This window comes from Centrocercus urophasianus, unplaced genomic scaffold, assembly GCF_019232065.1.
Source record: "Centrocercus urophasianus isolate 14NV4802_14NV808 unplaced genomic scaffold, USGS_Curo_1.0 seq_32, whole genome shotgun sequence".
Classification (NCBI taxonomy): domain Eukaryota; kingdom Metazoa; phylum Chordata; class Aves; order Galliformes; family Phasianidae; genus Centrocercus; species Centrocercus urophasianus.
This window is the reverse complement of record NW_024884889.1, coordinates 6679418-6699591: the sequence shown is the minus strand read 5'-3', so window position 1 is coordinate 6699591 and position 20174 is coordinate 6679418. Positions and strand designations below refer to the sequence as shown.

The 20174-nt window shown below is 39.6% G+C and overlaps 1 protein-coding gene across 2 annotated transcripts in view; it reads right to left on the bottom strand.

Moving 5' to 3' along the window:
• MARCHF1 (membrane associated ring-CH-type finger 1) overlaps positions 1 to 20174 on the bottom strand; it is a 272004-nt gene that overhangs the window by 133219 nt on the left and 118611 nt on the right. For both annotated transcript variants that reach the window (XM_042829714.1, XM_042829713.1), the window contains exon 2: positions 10505 to 10583. The gene's annotated coding sequence lies outside the window, so the exon portion shown is untranslated. The remainder of the gene's footprint in view (positions 1 to 10504; positions 10584 to 20174) is intronic.

Below are 20174 nucleotides of genomic sequence, written 5' to 3'. Positions count from 1 at the left end.
ATGTGGTGCTTTGTCTAATGAGGCACATGCATAAGTGATCATTTTAAAGCCTTGAATATACCAGTGGAAAATATCTGTAACTGCCAAGGTAAATCCAATGACTGAAATGAACAAAGGCTTTGGACAATATTAGATGATACTGCGTTCATTTAATAAGCAGCAAATGAGAAGCAAATGCCAGCTGTAGTACTAAAAACGAAAAGAAAGAAAATGAAAAGCATTATAACTTTCAAAATACCTTTGAAAGGTTATCTTGACTCCTCTTTAATTGAGCTTTCCTCATTATTAAGTTCAATTTTGGTCTTACCATAAAAAAAACAAAACAAAACAAAACAATACACTAGATAACAAACACGCTTCATGACATCAACAAACCAGTTCGTTCAAAAGTAAGAGCAATCTGAAACCATACTTTTGAAACCAAATGATTCCTAACATGAGCCAAATCTCCATTTCAGTCAAATGATAGCCTGGAGTGGAGTGGAGCCATTTCTGAAGTCCATCAGGCAAGGACGCAGGCCCAACACTTGAGTATTTCCCAGAGGGATGCACCTCAAAGCATCCTGAACAAAGACTGTATCCCTTCAGTATTCACAAAAGCTAACAAGGCACACCCTGTTCTGACAGTTACTTTTTCTAATCATCCATTGATAAACTTCGTACATACGATATTTAAATAATCATTTACTTCAAAAAAAAAAAGAATTTCATTAATAGAATTTTATCCTAGTTATCTCTTGCTCACCTCCTCCAATAACCCTCAGCTGCCTATCAAGATACTTTATAACCCACATCTCATTGTACTGGCTTTTTCCAATGTAACCAATGAGTTTCAACCAACTAAAATGAAAAGCCGTTACTCTTATCCCACTGAAATTCTCACTTCAGACACCCAAGGAAAAAAAGAGTCCTTACTGGTACTAAGGAAACCTGAAGCAACACCACAGAGAATAAAACCTATAATAACAATACAGTAACATGCATTTACCAGAAATACTAGAAACCAGATGCCTTTGCGACACAAGGAAACGAACGAGGCAGTTTTGTTCTCTGCTATTACTCAGCAAAGAATGAAATCTTATTCCCAGCCTGGAGACGGGGCTGAGCTACTAACTTAAAAGTGCAGTGCCACGAGATTGGGTCACCCAAGGTGCAGCTCCTAGCGATAGCAAAGGCTCAGCTATTCGTGGCACTAGGTCAAGACTTTCATTACATTCATATTGCAAAGACAAAATATTCCCTTTCCTGCCACAGGCTGTGAAGCCCGCTCTCAGATTCAGCTAAAAACAGGCACAAATCAGTTTTTAGAGAAGACCCACAAGTGCCCTACAGCTGCAATTTTGGGAACTGTTTCCTTTAGAGAAATGCTGAAATTCCCCACCACCCCCTGAGCACAAGTCTTTCGGGGTAAATGATGGGAAACAAAAAGCTGTAAGGATTCTCCTTCGAATTACATAGGCCAGTTTACCCAACAAGCTGGATGACTGCATAGCACACATGTATGACAGTCTGCTTTCAAGAGCCACCTGTTATTTCTTTGCAGTGAATCACCACTCCATTGCAATTTTCTTTACAAGCCAGTTTTCAAGAAACATTCTTTCAGTCGTGACACAAGAGATAAATGGATGGAGGAAATAAGTTTATATGTTCAAAAGAAATGCCACACTAGTAAAACCCAACTTTCAGCCCATGCATGTTTTGCACATTTAGACAGCAGGCACTCCCACAGGAAAAGACTATTTCTTTGTAAGCATGTCATATTTAGCAAATCAGAATATTTACAGCCCTTTCCACCTCCCACTTCTTGCAATAATAACAACATTAACTTACATCTGCAAACAGCAGTCTTGTTCCATTCAGAGACCACAATTAATCACAGGTATTGGGGTATTTTTATTGCCACAACCAAGGCAGACCACAGCTATGAATGACGCTGGAGCGTACTGTAGATACAACCTGACAGGATCACATCAAAGCTCTGCATAAGGAACAGAAGGAAGGGAGACGAGAGAAGATGAATGGGCAAAAATTATGCTACAATCTCAAACAAAACAAAAAATTTGTCATGCTCTCACTCCCTGCATTTTTTTAAGCAAACTGTCCCTGTTTCACAGAGACAGCTGTCACAGTCATAAAGACCCTCTGTGAACTCTCCCAACCTGTTAGGCTCACTTACACAGCCAGAAGCTACAAAACTTTCATCTGTAGAAATAGAGATGAGAAGGACAGATCATTTAATCAGAGAAGAAGAATAAAGAATAAAAAACAAGCAAACCAATGAACGGCGCAGAGAAAAGATGATGAAATTTGTCAGGATGAAAGACAGGAACTTAGAAAACTGGTTTATGCCAGTTGTTAAAAAAACTGAAAATTAGAAGGTTTTTTCAGAAGAAAAAGGTGACTTCCTTTTAGTTTGTTTCTCTCTTTAAAATTCTGCTTCTGTGTTAAGTCTTCTCTATTTCAGACACTCAGCTCCAGTTAAACAGAGCTGGCAGGTTTGCCTGACACTCTGTCCTCTCAGTAACCTGCTTGAGCAAGACTTTACCTGACATTTCCTCAAGGCATTTCTCATCTGCCCTCTTCCCCGCCTCCCAAGATGTCACTTTTTCATTCTGTAATTTCCAATAGTCTCCTGTTTTAAATGACACAAAACCTTCATGTTATAAAGCAATCACCACCGCAGGAAAATTCCATCAGAATTTAATCCTCTATCACAAGCACTACTCCCTCTAAATTCAGATCTTCAGCTGCATTTGTACACGTATAGGACTTGGAAAGGAAGGCCTGGGACTACGCTATGTCAGACTCGGAGATGTCAATATTGCACAAACCCTTGTTTTCTCAAGGTCTTCTGCCTAGCTCTATATAATATTATATGTGTTGCTGGGCTACTCGAGGGGAAAAAGGATGCGAACAGTAAATATTTCATGGTTCAAAGAAAGCTGTGGGCAGCAGAAGAGAGTAGTTGTGCCAGTTTACTTCTAGATTGACTGCTTACAGTGATTGATCACAAAATTAAAAACTATACAAGAAACACTGGTATTTACACTGCCCTCTCGTCAGCTGAACAGTTATTTCACATGCTCTTCTTTAGCTTATTTTCTGCTTAAATAAGCCTTCTGTTCATGTCATGGTCACTTTGAAATATCACAACGACCTGGCCAAAAAAAAACCAAACAAACAACCACACTACATTAAAGTCTAACAAGCACAGAAGTCATACAGAACCTGAAAGCACCAGCCACCCACCAGAGATTACTGCACAACTGAAAAGCACTGTTTTTACAATGCACACACTCAAGAGTCAGAAAAGATTCAAGCAACACAGACCCAATATTCATGGAGAACTCATTATTTGTGGAGCAAAAGCACCTCTGAACATTCTGATTTCAAGCTAGTAAATTCCTATGACTCATTGCAGAGCAGTTTTTTTTTTTTTTTCTTTTTTTTAATACATTACAACAAAAGTAGTTACAAAGATTTGCTTCTCCCATTCAAGTCAGAGCCAAGAAATCATACTTTCTCCAGGAAACTACATTAGTGCCAGCAGAAATACTCTTTAGATCATTCTTTCATCAATCAACCCAGAAGAACTGTGGAGTTCTTGGCCCATTACATTAAGGAAATGCTCATAATTATCCCTGTGGGCTTTGTGGAAGCCAAGGAAAGTCAGTGGCACTGTGGTCTCCAGGTAAAAACCTATTTGTAAGACTGACATCCACAAAACCGCCTTCAGAATAAAGACACAATGCTTTTGTGCCTCATCAACATACAGGAAGAAAACAGCTGCTACGATGCTGGAAAATCAGGGTACCTCCCACATATAAACCTCAGCTAGAAGCTAAGAGGGACAAGTGTCATTTCTATCTCTGCATTTGTAGATCAGAAACTTAGAAAAACCTCCCTTCAGCATTGTATTATTTAAATCTGAGATAAACTTTCTTCTCCTCCCCTCACATCCACTGCCCCAACTCCAGCATCTCACAATGCGCACGGGGAACGAGGGCACATCTGCAAAGCGCTGTATGTATTTGGCACCACAAGCAGATGCATCTGCATCAAGAACCCTGGCTGATGCATGCTATTCTAGTACCAGTCTGAATCCAAAAACAATAAAAGCTCAACCTGAGTTCTTTCCACTTTGCAGCAGAACGGCGAAGCAGGAGGAAAGCACATACCTGGTAATCACCAACTGGCTAGGCAGGCTGCAGAAATCTCCAGCTTTCTTCATGTTCAGAAGCTAAGAAAGCCACAGCTAGTGGCTCACAAATGCTGTTTATAAACTCACCAGCACTGTTTTAATAACTGTATGTACATTCTGACACCGCATGAGGTGCAGGAAGTTTACATCACAAGCAAAGCTGCACGCTGACCCAAAGACTAAAATATTCTTACTCAGTCACGCTGACACTTTTGTCTCACATCATCCCACTGAAATTGCAGGATGTTTCTCGACTGCTGTCTTCAATTCTACTGGAGGAAATTTGGTATCAAACACCTTAAATAACACAAGTTTGTTTTTTTTTTCTAAGCCTGTGCCATTATGTTACCTTCAGCAAATCACAGTGCTGCCCATCTGATTCTAACAAGGCATGAAATTATACCTCAGCAGAGTAATTTAACAAGCAACACCAGGAACAGGTGTAGTATTTCATAGCATCATCATCATTAGAAATACCAACTTATTTACTTCAATATATACCCTTTATTTAAATATATATATACTTAAGTAGTTAAGCAAAGAACGGAAGAACTCTGCAGTTCTTTTGTTCTCCCTATTCTGCAAGATATCCTTGTACTAGCTGACGATCAAGAAGATGATTACAGTATGCAAAAATGCTACAATTAAAACTGCTATCAACCAGAATACATTCACAGTGGCTGACACAAAAGCATAAGTCAGGTAGCATATGAGATTGAAGTTCAAACCCGAGTTTAGCTGAGAAAAACAAAAGGAAAGCATGGGGAGAGCAGAGGAAGATTCATCTCTAGCAACCACTGAAACCTTCATCAAAGCTGTGCAGACTCTCCTTGAAATTAATATACTCTCAGGGACTCACAATCCTCCACAGTAAATGTCTCCTACAATCTTCTACTCAACTCTTCATTACTGTCATACACGATTTAAATTCCTCCTACTCATTTTGATACCTTGTTTTTGATTTTTCATGTGCTCAGTCTCACCTTTGGTGCAGCATGCACCGGACTCTCTCCAAGATCTCTAAATAAGTGAGCCAATCCTGCATTCTCAGAGGAAACAAGAAGAGGTGTTTCAAACCTTTTTTTCAAAAGGCATGAGAAGAATAGGGGGCAAAATCCATGTGCTCCAAAGCAGGAAGAGAGGTCTATAGAGAAATTGAGGACCTCATCCTGCATCAGAAAAAGGGCCTTTCAAGGACAGCAATGATTTACAATGTCAACTATGTAATCAGAACATTTGGGCTCTTAAACTTCTATCGAAATGAATGGCTGTCACATTCAGAAATTGCCATGTTTCTACAAGCAAATACAAGCACAATCCATGCTACTATTTATTTTACATATAGCTTGTTAAGATATTGAAAGATTTAGTATTTCAAAGGACAGCCAGTTAATAATCGCTGGCTAAACACAGAAAACCCAGCTGAGGGTTATGCAAGGTAGAAAAAGATTTTTTTCTTATTTGTTCATCAACTAGCATTAACAGGAATTATGCAAACTTCCTTTGGAATTAAAATACAACAGCTACAGAAGTGATCATAATGAAATAATTACCACTACGATCCACAGTATCAGTAAGGTAGATTGTTACTCGTCTGTATTTAATGAAAGGCAGTTCTACAATACTGATTAACTCACTTGCATTACTACCAGATACAATAGATGTATGATAAATACTTTAATCAGTATCACAATTAACAGTTATTATGGCATTGTTCCTGGCAAAAAGACTTAAGACAAAGAACTTGGAACTACCTCACGTTTCGTAACGTTCTATTTCTCTCTCTTCCAGCATCTTGTGCTCAGAATACATAATACCTTTTTTCCTTCCCCCCACGTTGACTTTTCTCTGTTTATATCAATATGATGGTTGAATACGTGAATTCCAGAATCAGCTGCAGCCTTGAGTACAAAGCCGCATAGATGCTGCTTTGAGACATGCCTGTGTGAGATGGTTCACAATTTAACAAGAAGTGAACAGATTCAGCACTGAGACAGAGATGTATAGGACTTGAAACAAACCAGTCCAGCCATCTGTGAAAATACAGCGTGCTGCCATAGCTTCATTAACTTATTGACAACCAATTCAAAAGAGAATTCAAAGAAAAAAGAACCGGAGTTGCTTATCTACAGCAATCCAAGCAAGATTTAATTGATTAAATAGGGAACGCTATTCCTTCTGGTCTGCTGATAGTACCAGTCAGAAGTTATTCCAAACAGAAACTACATTATTACTTTTTTTATTTGGCCTTTATTAAATCAACAGTCTCTACAAACATTTTCCTCTTCTTCCCAGCCTATAAAGCGTGCTGTCGAAGCAGGCAGACTTAATGAAAATGTTATGCCCAAAGCTTAACAAAAACTCTGTATTGACTGATGTCAATCTTTGAAAACTGCTAGTGCATTTATCTAATCACTGCTTACAAGCTTCTTCCTGTTCGGGTTATTCAGTACCAATTGTCTGCAGAAATTCTCAGCAACATCTTCAGCATTTTAAATGCCCATGGTCAGAATTGCACAAATAGACAATTCCTGAAGACATCAAGTTCCTGGCAGCATTTCAATACAAAAGCACAGAAAGGACATGGAGGGGCTGCAGCAGGCCCATAGAAGAGCAACAAGGCCAGTGAAGGGCTTGGAGAATATGGCCTGTGAGGAGAGAGTGAACGAACCGGGGCTGTTTAGACTGGGGAAGAGGAGGCTGAGGGGAGACATTTTGCTGTCTCCAAATACCTGAAACGTGCTTACAGTGAGAGCAGGGTTGCTCTCTTTTCAATGGTGACAAGGGGAAATGGCCTCAAGTTATGTCAGGGGAGGTTTAGGTTGGATATGAGGAAATGCTTCTTTACAGAACGGGTTGTTATGCACTGGAATGGGCTGCCCAGGGAGGTGGTTGAGTCACCATCCCTGGAAGTGTTTAAAAACTGTTTGGATGTGGTGCTCAGAGACATGATTTAGCAGAGGGTTGTTAGAGTTAGGGTAGGATGGTCGGGTTGTGCTTGGACTCGATGATCTTTAAGGTCTTTCTCAATCTGAGTGATTCTATGATTCTAAATATACCAGAAGCAGATCCTCCTTTCTGTAATGCCTAAATGAAATCCAGCCGCACACCAGAGTACATCAGTGCTGGCAAGGAGATGGAGCACAGACTTTGCTCGGTCTTCCCAGGGCATCAGACAGCGCAAGCACTAAAGATTTAGGTTAGAGATGGAGAAACGGCCACTGGTACTAATGACTAATGACCAGTACAGCAGGTTTCAGAAGCACAAGCTGTAGCAGCACTCCCTACAAAATACAGTTCCTTTGCCCACGTGAATAAGGAATCCGGGCTTGTTTTTTGCCATCCTTAGCAGCACTGCAGCCCACTGTAATTCTTAAATCCCTGGTCTTCAAAGAAACCTGCAACTCCACATAAGAACAGCACCATACAAAGAATTTTCACATTAAGTGTAAAAATACCTTCAACACTCCTGCTGAAGTGAAGTTATACCCAGAGGAGAACGGTTTGTGTAACGGCAAAAGCAACAGTAATGAAGTTTAGGACTACAGTACTTTTGTTCTAATTTAGGAATGCTCATACTGTTATAATTTTGAGCATGGGACGATGTGATCATGACACACACCAGTTCACAGCATTTGGTAGGAGTAGATGAGTTCAGTTCTTAAGGCAGAGAAGAAACACTGCTTTCAGAGAAGAAAAGTCTGCTTGCATATTGCTGGCTCCCTCAGCAATATGATCTCAGAGCTGTCAATTACTAGACAGTAACACAACTAATATTTCAAATAAAAAAAGGCAAGACTGTAATTCTGTTTACTCGGTAGCCAGATTCTGTTTTCCCTTCCATGGCAAGTTCCTAAAATTCTAACACCTCTGATTCACATCACCTAACTTGAACGGTTCAACATGTAACACACACAGGCTACTCTGAAAAGTGAGGCTGTCAGTACATAAAGCTCAATACAAAACCTAAAGCATGAGTAAGCAGCTGATGTTACTTCCACGTATGCCAAGCTAAGGAAAGCAGAATGAGAAGAGCTGCTCAGCTAATAAACCAGCACACACAGCCCATCAGTGGTTCAGCTCTAACATCTCTTTTTCGTGACTCCAACTAGAAAGTAATGGAACAGTCTTGCATTAAAGCAACTGGAATACACTGTAATGAAAAACAATATACTGCTAGAGAAAAAGGTTGTTTCTGCATTTAGTATCTTCCAACAGCTACCTTGTCAAAGAACTCCATATTAAAAAAAACACTGAAATGCATTTGCATTTCCTATTACTATTGAACTGCAGAATAATACATCAGCTCTAAGCTTTTGTGTTTCATTAGGGTATTTCCAGGACTTCTAAAAACACACTTTTTGTCTGGGAGGCTACACGTTTGCTTTATAGTCCTCACCATAAACCACAGCTCTCAGCTTTAGCACGCTGCCAGCAGTCTTCTTCCATGTTCTCACCTCAGATTCTTCCAATCCAACTCAATACCTTTTTCGGTACCCCAGAGAACACATTCCTATCAAATAATTGATGCCCACCTACATATATACACGTATGAAACACCTGCATTTCTTAGATGTGAAGAGATTAGTAAAGAAATTTCAAAGAAAGGTTGAAGTAAGCTTTAGTAAAGTAAATTAACTCTATTTTATCTCCTTTCAGTTTGCTTGTTTGTAAGGCTACTGTTAAGATGCTGGAAATTCACTTGCCCAAGAAGTGCAAAGCAATTCAATCTAGTGAACAATACTGAAAATTAGGCAAATTCAGTTATTAAGGCAGCATGATCAGAGCAGCAGTTTCCCTTCTCTCTTCACTGACTTAATGAAAAGCTTCCTAGAAATGTCTTGGAATATCCCCTCCAGATTCTCAAATGAAACCAAGGGACATCCTTCAATGTCAATATACTTCAGATAGCAGAGGACTAATTGCTGAAGTTTCCCAGCACTGTGAGAACAGTAACAGAATGAAGAAAATGTTCCATTTTTACTTTGCAACACAGAAAAAAGTAGAACTCAGACTTGAATTTCTAACAGAAATCTTCGCATCTGCATTTAATTTGTGGTTGTTACAACAGTTTTATCAGAACCATGAAGACACACAAAGGAATTTTTTCAAGAAAACCATATGCAAATATCAAAGCACTTCTGATACTTCATAAAAATATTTGACTAGTGGAAGACTAGACTTAGCAAGTTTTAGTTTAGTTGCAGCTTATGTTAAACTGAACTCCCTACACACTGCCCCCAGCTGTAGGAGCTGCCACTGCTTTCAAAGGCAGTGCTGGATTAAAAATAAAGAATTAAGCCAGTTATTTTTGAAGTACAAAACAGACATAACCAATTCTGAAGCACTATCAGTTAATACTTTACCTCCCACAGTTTTTAGGAACTTGTTAATGAGATTATGCTTAGTTAAATAATAATAATTAAATAAACAATGGTGATAATTAACATACTATTTCAATTCCAGATTGCCAAATTGTCCTGTATACTCTCCATTTCCTTCAAGATGTACTCTTTTGGCATGAACCATCACACTTCCCAATGGCATAATTTATTGTTGCATAATAACTCCTGATTGAGACTAAGAGCTTCTGAATTCAGCTCTGCCCAAAGATGCATCAATCTGCAAAAACCCAGTCAGTCAAATGATTTTGTTTTTTGGGGTAAAATGGGATTTCTAATGTTTTCCTTGCAGTAGTGTTGAGAGGCCAAGTTCACTTCTCTCACACGTAAAAAATACTTTCACACGGCCAACTAAACTCAAGTTGAAAACAAAAGTTTATATTCTTAAGTGGATTTTGTTAAGCAGAGTATATAAAATTAAATGATTTCTCCATAGCTCAAAGAAAACTGTTTTCTACAAATAGCAAGACTGGAAGGGGTGCTATCATATCATTTAATAACTCTGAAAATAAGACCATTTCAGAACGGGCTCGAGTCACCGCAGGCACCTGTCTGCACAGGCAATCTTTTCATGCTTTCATACAAATTTGGATATTTTCTATCCTTCATTTGGAGTTTCTGAAAACTAAGCTACTGCAGCCTAGCATATATTATACTGCAAGCATAATCTGTATTGATAAAACATGAAAAAAATTAATCATTCCATTCGAAATCCTAACAGAAAAATGTGCCTATTTGCCCTATGAAATGCAGTCAATTAATAATGGCACAGATTCAATGCAAGGCATTTGGGCTGGGTTTTCTTCACAAGTCAAGTCAAAATGCCAAAATAAATCTGTTCTTTTTTTTTTCAGAAATGTCAATATAACTTGGCATTTAACAACAGAAAAGTAGAACTTACAGGTGAAGCAATCTCTCAGCAAATTTCTGGTATGCAGGAGCTTCACATGGCCCTTCACATGACTTCCTGGTTTCATTTCCTAGAACAAACAGAAACAAGTCATATGAAACTAACTGTAGTACGTTGAAGTATCATATAATGTATATAAAGAGCCTTAAACCATTCAGTGAAACTTTGGAAAAAATATTAATACCAGTGTCTTTCAGATCACATAAAGGCTGACCTGGCAGTAATGCCTCCAATTTTATTACGATGGCCCACGATGCCAGAGGCAGATGGTGGTGGTACAGCAGCAGAGGTTGAACCTTCCCTTCACTACATGTTGTTGTGACAGATGACAGCAGAGGGACCGTCTGACAAAATGGATTCTGATACGGGAGCACGAAACAAACGAGTGTCACTGAATTCCTCCATGAGGAAAAAATGGCACCCACAGACACTTGTTGAACACTGATGGAGACCAAACAGTAAATGTGAGCACAATAAAGCAGCAGGTGGGTGGTGTGCTTCTGCAAGAATGTGGCATGCAGGCTCTTGTCCATTGCTGGTGAAAAATGGTGGTGACCATGTTGAACAGTAGTATTCTGTAGCTGAGAATTTGCTCTGTCACACTGTGCTCTTTGTATCTTCTGTAGTTTCAAGGAAATCAGTAGGCAGCATTACCTTCCAAGCAACCTACATACAAATAATTCTAGCACAGGGCTTGAACAGCAGTCTTAAATAATATTTATCATTTCCTATGCTAGATACTGCTTCCCACTTGTATTTCTGTGGACTCTCAAACTGATCCCACAGGAGATCAAGCATAGGAGAACTATACATGAGCTTCCATTTATTAACCATGATGGTGGAAAAAGCCTTTTTGCAGACATTTATATGTAGGATAAATAAAGGATAAATAAATTTATAAAGGATAAATAAAGCTTAACACAACAAAAAGACCAAAACACATAATTAGATCACTAGTAATTTTTTTACACTTATTTGCTTGCCGAAGAGTAAAATATAATAAAAGATTTAATTGAGCTGTCTTAAAAAGGGAACAAATACAAGCTTGGTCTAGGGAAGCACCCAAACCAACCAAGCAAACACAACTCATTTAGGAGCAGGCAACTCCATGCTGAGACCCCCAGCTGGCCTCCAACTTGTGGCCTGGAGAAGATGGCTTCTTTCTGGGAGTTTGGTGTCACAGAAAGGCTGCTTAAAGGTGAGACAATGACATCAGGAGAGACCAGTAAAGCAGCAAATGCTGACTACACGGCGGTGGCAATTTCCTCTCTCAGTTCTTGCAGACAAGCAAGGCAGCACCCGTGTATTTAAGGAAATGCCTACCAGGTAGAAACGCTGGCAAAGCTCTCCAACCTCCCTTCTGGAAAACCAGCATGTTCAAAGGGCCGAAGGGCCTGTCCACTGACGTTCATTGCACAGAAATCTAAGTAAGTACTTCAAAAAGTTTACGTGCAGTAGCATAACTATAAACACACCGGGCTCACAGAAACAGAGGCAGGACAGACTGCACAGCTGAGCGCAGCTTTGGGGGATACCAGCTCTTTGCCAGCAAAACAAAGAGGTGGCGTTTTCCTTTCCCTGACAGGACACGGGAAATGCATGCAGCCCCGCTTCAAGATAGACATGAGCCACCTGAGTGTTGACAGCTAAGGATCAGTGGGTCAGAAAGCACGATAAAAAGATGAGGCTTTTACCCCGTTACAGCAAGAAGCCCCACGTTTGCAGTCTCTGGAGCTCACGGGGAACTTGAATTACCCCAGCATCTGCTGGAAGGCAACACAGCAACATATAAGCAATCCTGGAATAACTGGCATGCACTGGCAACAACTGGCACCGCTGAGCATGTGCCACCATGCCCTTACCGTGAAGGCAGCCCACAGCAACCTTCCCTGTGTTAGAACAACTGTCACCAATGACAGCAGTAGGATTAACAACAAACATAGCAGATTTTTTTTTTTTTAAATTATGAGAAACAGAGTCTCAGAATCACTCAGGTTGCAAAAGACCTTAAAGATCATCAAGTCCAAACACAGTCCAACTATCCTCCCCTAACTCTAAGAACTCTCCTCTATATCAAGACCCCGAGCACCACATCCAAACGGTTCTTAAACACATCCAGGGATGGGGACTCAACCACCTCCCTGGGCAGCCCATTCCAGTGCTTCACAACCCTTTCTGTAAAGTAATGTTTCCTCATATCCAACCTAAATTTACCGTGGCACAACTTGCGGCTGTTTCTCTCCCCATACTCAAAAGATTTCTTTAAGATACACTCTAGAAAACAAATCATCTACACAGCATGCAGTGGCATGGTATTTCCTAATGAAATCACTGATGAAAAACACTGATGGCTGTGTAGTCACAGGTTTCTGTTTGCATAATCCAAAGAACAGCTTCAACAACGCGCAGAAATCAACCCATGGAGTAAGTTTTATAACTCATCAGGAATAGGAGAAGAGATACACTAAAGCTTAAAAGTATGTGTATTTATATACATAATTTTGAATTATTTACAAAGAAAATCCTTTAGCAATTGAAAACAAATTCTCAAGAGAACAAGTTTTATTTTTTCCAGCTCTGCCTTTTGGCTTTCAAAAAAGATATAGCTACTAAATACATTCCAAATTCTCTAATTCTCACTATTTTTCTGAGAGCAGAATTAAATAGCACGTGACTATTTCATTCACTGCCAAAGAGAACACAAAATTTATGTTAGGTCAACAGAGCACTCCTGCACATATGCACCCTTACAAAAGCACACTGTGTGTATGCCATCACATGGGTATCTTTGGGCACCACAGGTATCACCTCTCTGGGGAAACCAACGCTGCACCCAGCAATTTCAAACACATTTTACTTTTAAGCAGGATGGGTATTCATTTTACTTATTTATTTATTAACAAGGAAATAAAGCTCGGATGCAGAAGAGCTCTCAATAGCCAAGAGTATGCTAGGCTACAAAAATCTTCACATCTGAAACACAAAGCTTGTCCATTCCGTAGTGTTTGTGTACTCATGTAACTTCAGAAGCTTGTTCAAAAAGAAGTGTAACAGCATGAAGTTAGAATGCAATTGTTTTTGCATATAACAGAAGGTGAGGCGGATAAATCCTGCCTTCTCCTTGCACACTTTAAAAAGCCCAAAACTTTGAGAAACCTTCACTGCTGAACTATTCCCATCAGACAGTTGTTTCAATTCAATGGCATACAGTGAAACACCATGAAAATATACTATGCCATTTAAAAGAAAACAGTGTGTTGGCTACAAAGAGCTGTGTTTTCAAATTGTAGCTTGCAGTATATCCATTAAAAGGAAGATGAATCGAGGAAGTATGTTACACAGACTTCAGCTCATGTTTTCCTGTTGTTTCACAGAACATTACACAATCTCTATTCAATACCTGTATCTGTTTTATCTATCTTGGTCCATCTGCTCTGCAAATGTTCTCACAAAGCAGTTTCCCATAGCAACATCAAATATCACAGTCCCAGTCTTCCGCTGAAGCACTCTTAACTGATCCACGTCTGAATTTCAAGCACCACCTTTTTTTCTGCAGTACTTAACTAAACAAGAAATAAATTGAGTCTTTCACCAAAGAAAAAGCAGACATGAATGAAAGAAAGACCCATGAACATAACCCCGCAGTTAGGGGTTCTGTTCTGCACTGCCAGTTTTGAACAGAAAGGAATTTCAGCCATATTTGGCAGGGGCAGGAGATAAAATGACTGATGACCTGTTGTTAGTTTTTTCCTCGATTAAAATTTCTAAATCTTTACCTTATGCACAGAAATGCAAATGATGCATAAGGTTCATAGATGTAAATAATAAGAATACAATGTGCTGGATGTAAGTTTTAGAATGAAAGGCCCACGAAGTCTGCCTACTCTGGGACAACAAACATTGTCTACAACAAAACTATCAGTGACCCACATTTTTTCATCTTCATGCTAACAGTCAAAGGAATAGAGATGAAATTTCTGCAATACGTTTTCACGTAAATTAAATACAATTAACAGTAGTTACCCGTAAATACCTGAAATTTCAACGGAGAAGCTATCTAGAGAAACCCTGCTCAATTTGAAGTAGCAGTAAGCATATACAAAATTGATTTTGAAGTGAACACCTTTTGAAAAATTAAAAAAAAAAAAAGTAAATACCATAAATTAGTGTTGACTACAAGGGTTCTGTGCATTTATGGTGAAACTGTAACAGATGCGTTGAAATCATTAATTTACATCTTGCACAATAGGACAGTTTTCCTAAGGTCTAATGTTTGTATTTTTTGTCATCTCAGCAAGATCAGAAGCAGCAAGGAGCAGGCCTCTGGTGAGAGAAACTGTAACCATAGATTCTGGGTCATTTCCACACCACTGTTCTGTATTTTATAACTTGGAGCTAGTTGAAAAATACCCCACATATGTTTACACAATCTCAAAACCAAAGTAACCAACAGGATCAAACTCCCACATCATTTTTAAGTACGTATTCTTTTCACCTATACATTCACTGGCGTTACTCTCAGTTTTCCCCAGACATTCTCGTTTGCTTATCTTTGAGTTTGAGTCAAACAGACTTTACAGATTAATCATAGAATTGCTCGGGTTGGAAAAGACCTTAAAGATCATCGAGTCCAAGCACAACCCAACCATCCTCCCCTAACTCTAACAGCCCTCTGCTGAATCATGTCCCTGAGCACCACATCCAAACGGTTCTTACACACATCCAGGGATGGTGACTCAACCACCAAAGATAACATAGTCTTCCCAGAGAAGTTCTTCTGTACTGGAGTTCTGATGTTCTTTCACAGAAAGGCTTATGCCTATCTTGAACATAAATAATACTATGCACTATATAGCAAATCTGGCATTTGTACAGAGCACAGAAGAGATCTGCAACAGGAGGACCACTCCACTTGTCTGCTGCACACACTCAAAGTCCCACTGGCTTTATCAATGCCTGCAAACATTGCTGGGCAGATAAATGCAAAAGAAATCCAAAAGCTCTCTACCCGCAAGAGGAGCACCACGTGAAATTTCTCTCTACAAAAGCAAAATATTACTTATGTAAGGTTACCTGCCACCCTTCCAATGATTCTGTACTACCAAATCAGCCAAAGAACACTGCCTGCACTGACAACTATTGACAACTTCTACCCACAGTTTATTTCTTGAGCAAAACCAAGCGACTTGTCATCAGCCACCAAGGAAACGCTAAAATAAAGTAATTTAATTCCTTAATTGCGTGGAGTTAACATGTGTTTTATTATCCTGTACTACGTACAACTTACTTTTACTCTTGTTTTCTGATAAATTGATCTTTAAGACAAGTATTTTAGCCAAAATTAGAGCGCACATCGTAAGTACATTGCTCCATGTTTTCCTCAAGCCTCAGTTATTCTGTTTTGATTTTCCACAGGAAGATGGGATTTCTAGGAGTTTTCATGTACCATAGTAAAGAATATCAATGATAAAACTCTAAGGAGTAGCAAGCTTCATTATATGCAACAGATATATGTGAACTATATAACTGGCTAGGAGATCAGAACGTTCTGAAAAATAGTTTTCAAACACGCTACTTCAAAAGTAATGATCTAAACTAAGAATAAAGAGTGAAATCCTTAAGGACTAATGTCTTGCTTTTTCTGACCGTGTCTGAAAGACTATAAAAGCCTTTACATTATTAGAATCTATTCCAGAAATGGCTAAGCAGCCCCTACCGTATTCATTTATCCTTTGTCCTTTTAAGCTTTCAGGGTGCCGTGTAGCCATAGTAACTATGCCTTTTCTCTGTGAAATCCATTAGCTGGTTTCAATCTGGAATTCAATGCTACCATAAAATCAAAGCCAAAGATTAAAAAAAATATATCATAAAACAAGATTATTGTGACAAGCATTTATTTGAGAAGCAGTCTCCGCATCTTTATTCCTTATCCACAACAGCAAAGGAAACCAACAGTTTAAAAGGACATCAAAAGATAATTCAAATTGCCTTCTAAAGCTTGGTCAGCATCAGGAATCATGCGTTTCCATCTCAAACCAGATCTCACAGCAAAACTAGCTGTTTTCCACATTAAGCCAGTCAGTGCAACTGGCTGGCTGGCCACCAGTGACAAAGGACAACGCATGAGCTTGCCCCTCACAACTGTGCTTCCCTTCCAGCAGCAGGCTAAGTTGAAGCTATCCTAAGACCAGGATTTGCACTGCAAAGTACAGGATTCCTTTGCCATGTGGACAACTTCGAAAGAAGCTAAGTGTTGCAGAAGACTAGGCTAAGCTTTATCAGATCATATTTGGGCATGATGGGTTTTGTCGTGGGACGCTTCAGCATCAGCTTAGTCCTGACACCAGTTACGCAAGAACTGGCCCTAGTGGCATTGCCACTGCTTTCTTGAACCCTCCCGGCCAGCAGTTCCACCTGGGATCTAACAGGAGCTACATCCCCCAGTAAGGAACTGGAAATCTAAGTTCTTTGCTATGAGAGCAGTGAGGTGCTGGAACAGCTGCCCAGAGAGGCTGTGGATGCCCCGTCCATCCCTGGAGGCGTTCAAGGCCAGGTTGGATGGGGCCCTGGGCAGCCTGGGCTGGTATTAAACGGGGAGGCTGGTGGCCCTGCATGTGGCAGGAGCATCAGAGATTCATGATCCTTGAGGTCCCTTCCAACCCTGGCCATTCTGTGATTCTGTGAATCAGCAGCACTGGAATACACTGGGCAGGTCACTGACTTTAATAATTAAGGACTCCTCAAGTCTTGGTCGTGTTAGATAGCGCACTCCTTAACTGAAAATTTTCCCTGCTACCTCAGTTGTTGAGCTGTCAAGTTCAAATCCTGCTATGCTCATTTTACACTTCCATTCACATCTGCATTAAGTAGAATCAAGCATGACTCAGACAAAAGTGAAACGTCTGCCAAGAAAGCCTTATTAGTAGTTCTAATCGCTACCAAGTATATTCCATTTATGATGCAATCCTTGAATATTGAAAAAGCTTCTAAATTCACACAGCATTACACAATGTTGTTGCTTCCATTGCAATCTATGAAGGTACACTCCTGTATAACCTGCCACAAATAATGGGTGTTGGCATGAAGCACAAGAATGTAACTGGAGGAAAATGTAGGCATAAAACAGGATCAAATCTCCTGTCCTATACTACCAGCAAAAAATGAAATAATAATTTTAAAAAAAGAATCATGTTAGAAACACAAGTGACAGTGTCCCTGTGTGCTGCCCCTACAGAAGCTGAACAGTGCCTGTTCCAATGGAGAGAAAGCAGAACTCCTGCTAACAACCAAAGAAATAGCACCATTTTATTTCCACTTCCTAGCTGCTCCTTCTGCTGTCTCTTGTGCTTTTTACTGAAAGCAAAAACACTGCTTTCAGTTGAAGAAGAAAACCAGAATTTCATGAGATTTACCCAATTAAAAACCTCCACTCCCCTCTCATACAATGCGCAATTCATTAAAGTACATAGCAGAGCTCCCACAGATTTTGCTAAGCAAAGACTTCATCTCTGTATCTTTATGAAACATGTTGCAATTCAAGGCCATGCTTCCTGTCACTAGGGTAGAAAACAGTCATGCCATCATAGTTTCTGAACCCAACTCGGCCAACGAGCCCGTCATCTCCAGCTGGTCCCTGATCTGAAACAGAACAACAGCATTTTTCAGCAGCCACAGTGTGAAACCCAACAGCAGCCCAATAGCAGCCCTGAGTTCAGCACAAAGAAAGAGGTAGAAAATTCACTTCCCCAAACCTTCTTCGTGCTGTCTTTCAAATAACAGCAGAGGTAAATTCACGTTAAAATCTTGTATGTTGATTTCTCAGGGAAGCTCTTAACAGTTAGAACATTTTGACAAGACATTAGAAATCCACACTGAATTAAGCACTCCCAAGCACTATGAAATTCAATGTCAGAAACCATACTACTAAAAAACCAAAACTACTTCTTCACTATGATGATGGCATCATTCCATCTATCAGGCTACAGAACAAAGTACTTTCCACATATACTGGCAGTACAACCTGCGAACAACATCTGGAAAGCAAGATATGGTTGGACTGGATGACCTTGGAAGTCTTTTCCAACCTTGTTGAGTCTATGATTCTATATATCAGCCCTTTCTCCACCCAAAATTCCTGATGCAAAAGGCTTGTACATGGAAGCAGCACTGATGGGACAACTTGCAAGAAATTAAATCAAGCTCTGGGAATAGAAATTACCTACAGGTGGAGAGTTGAAAACAGAACTTAGAAAATCTGGAAATTTGATACAATACAAATAGGTGTGGATCTTCTCAGAAGACTTGTATGTTGTTAATACAATGCAATGAGACATTGCAAACTGCCCGACTTGGAATGTCTTGAAAAGCAGAAGACCTTTTTGACTCCCATAAGCTTCACGTAAGAATACACCACTCTCTTTGAACGTGCTTATTTTTGTTATCTTAGCATCCACCTACGTTTATTCCATACTTGTTTTTTTCAAAATTCAAAGGCAATTATTCCTCCTTTTTTTTTAATTGATCTTCCAGTTTATTTAATAAAGTTGAAGAAATCCCCAACACGCAAAGCCAAGTATTTTCATAGCTCTGTATTTTGCTGCATTAAATTCTAAGAGATTAATGCCTTTAGAGCCCTAAGAATACCCTACCATGTTGAAATTTCCAATAGGCTTCCCTAAAACCTGTGGGACTGGTTAAACTTGGAAAAGGACTTGTCTCAGGAAGTTCAATTCCCCACAACATTAGAAAACAACAGAAGACCCTACAAATAAAACAGCCTGATAATATCTTCACCAGAGGATGCCTGGACAAGTTGTTTTCCGAGTGAGAGGATACGACTGTTTTCACAGCAGCCTCCCTGCTCACCTCCATTCCAACATGCTGCAGTTGTCATAGCTACCATTTTACACGGCCATAGACTGAGTAATGATCTCACATTCAATAAAACCCCAAATGCTCTGAGCTTATAGAATATTTCAGGATTTGCAAAGGAATTCTGCCATGAGATTTCACTGAAAGATTGGCAGGTGTCAACGAGCTTTCAGACAAAAGCTTGTTTTGAAGAACGAATATTTCATTTGCAGTTCTGTCACAATGAAGGTATAGGACCTGAAACCGTGGTGTGACTCACTGATTATATTCTGATCATTTAGGTAAGTGATTTTAATGAAGTTCAAGGGGATTTAAAGAATGAATTGGAACCAAATGTAACCAGGCTTTCCTTTCTGAATTAAAAAAAAACAAACCTTAAACTGTTTCCTAAGTCACACAAGAGAAAGCAGAACTTACAGCTCTTAAAGATTCAGGTTCCCCAGAGAGTTCCTACACGTCCAGGTGAATGAAAACTTCAATCAGGAGCACAAAACACACCAACAGCAACCACCCTCTTAAGTTTTAGAGATGACAACAGTCACAGTGATGACCATCTAAAAGGCAGGTGTTAGGCCCAACACAGCTAAGTCAATGAATTTAGTACCCCTCCAGGTTATACTGATATGATGCTGAGGCAAAGGTATCTAACAGTTATATACATGTCACATCCATCCACTTATTAGCATATAAACAATTTGTAAATCATAGTCAGAATAGCAGTTGCTCTACAGTATTAAGGAGAACAATGTGAGAAGGTTATTTTCATATTCACCTTGCGAGATTCTGTGAT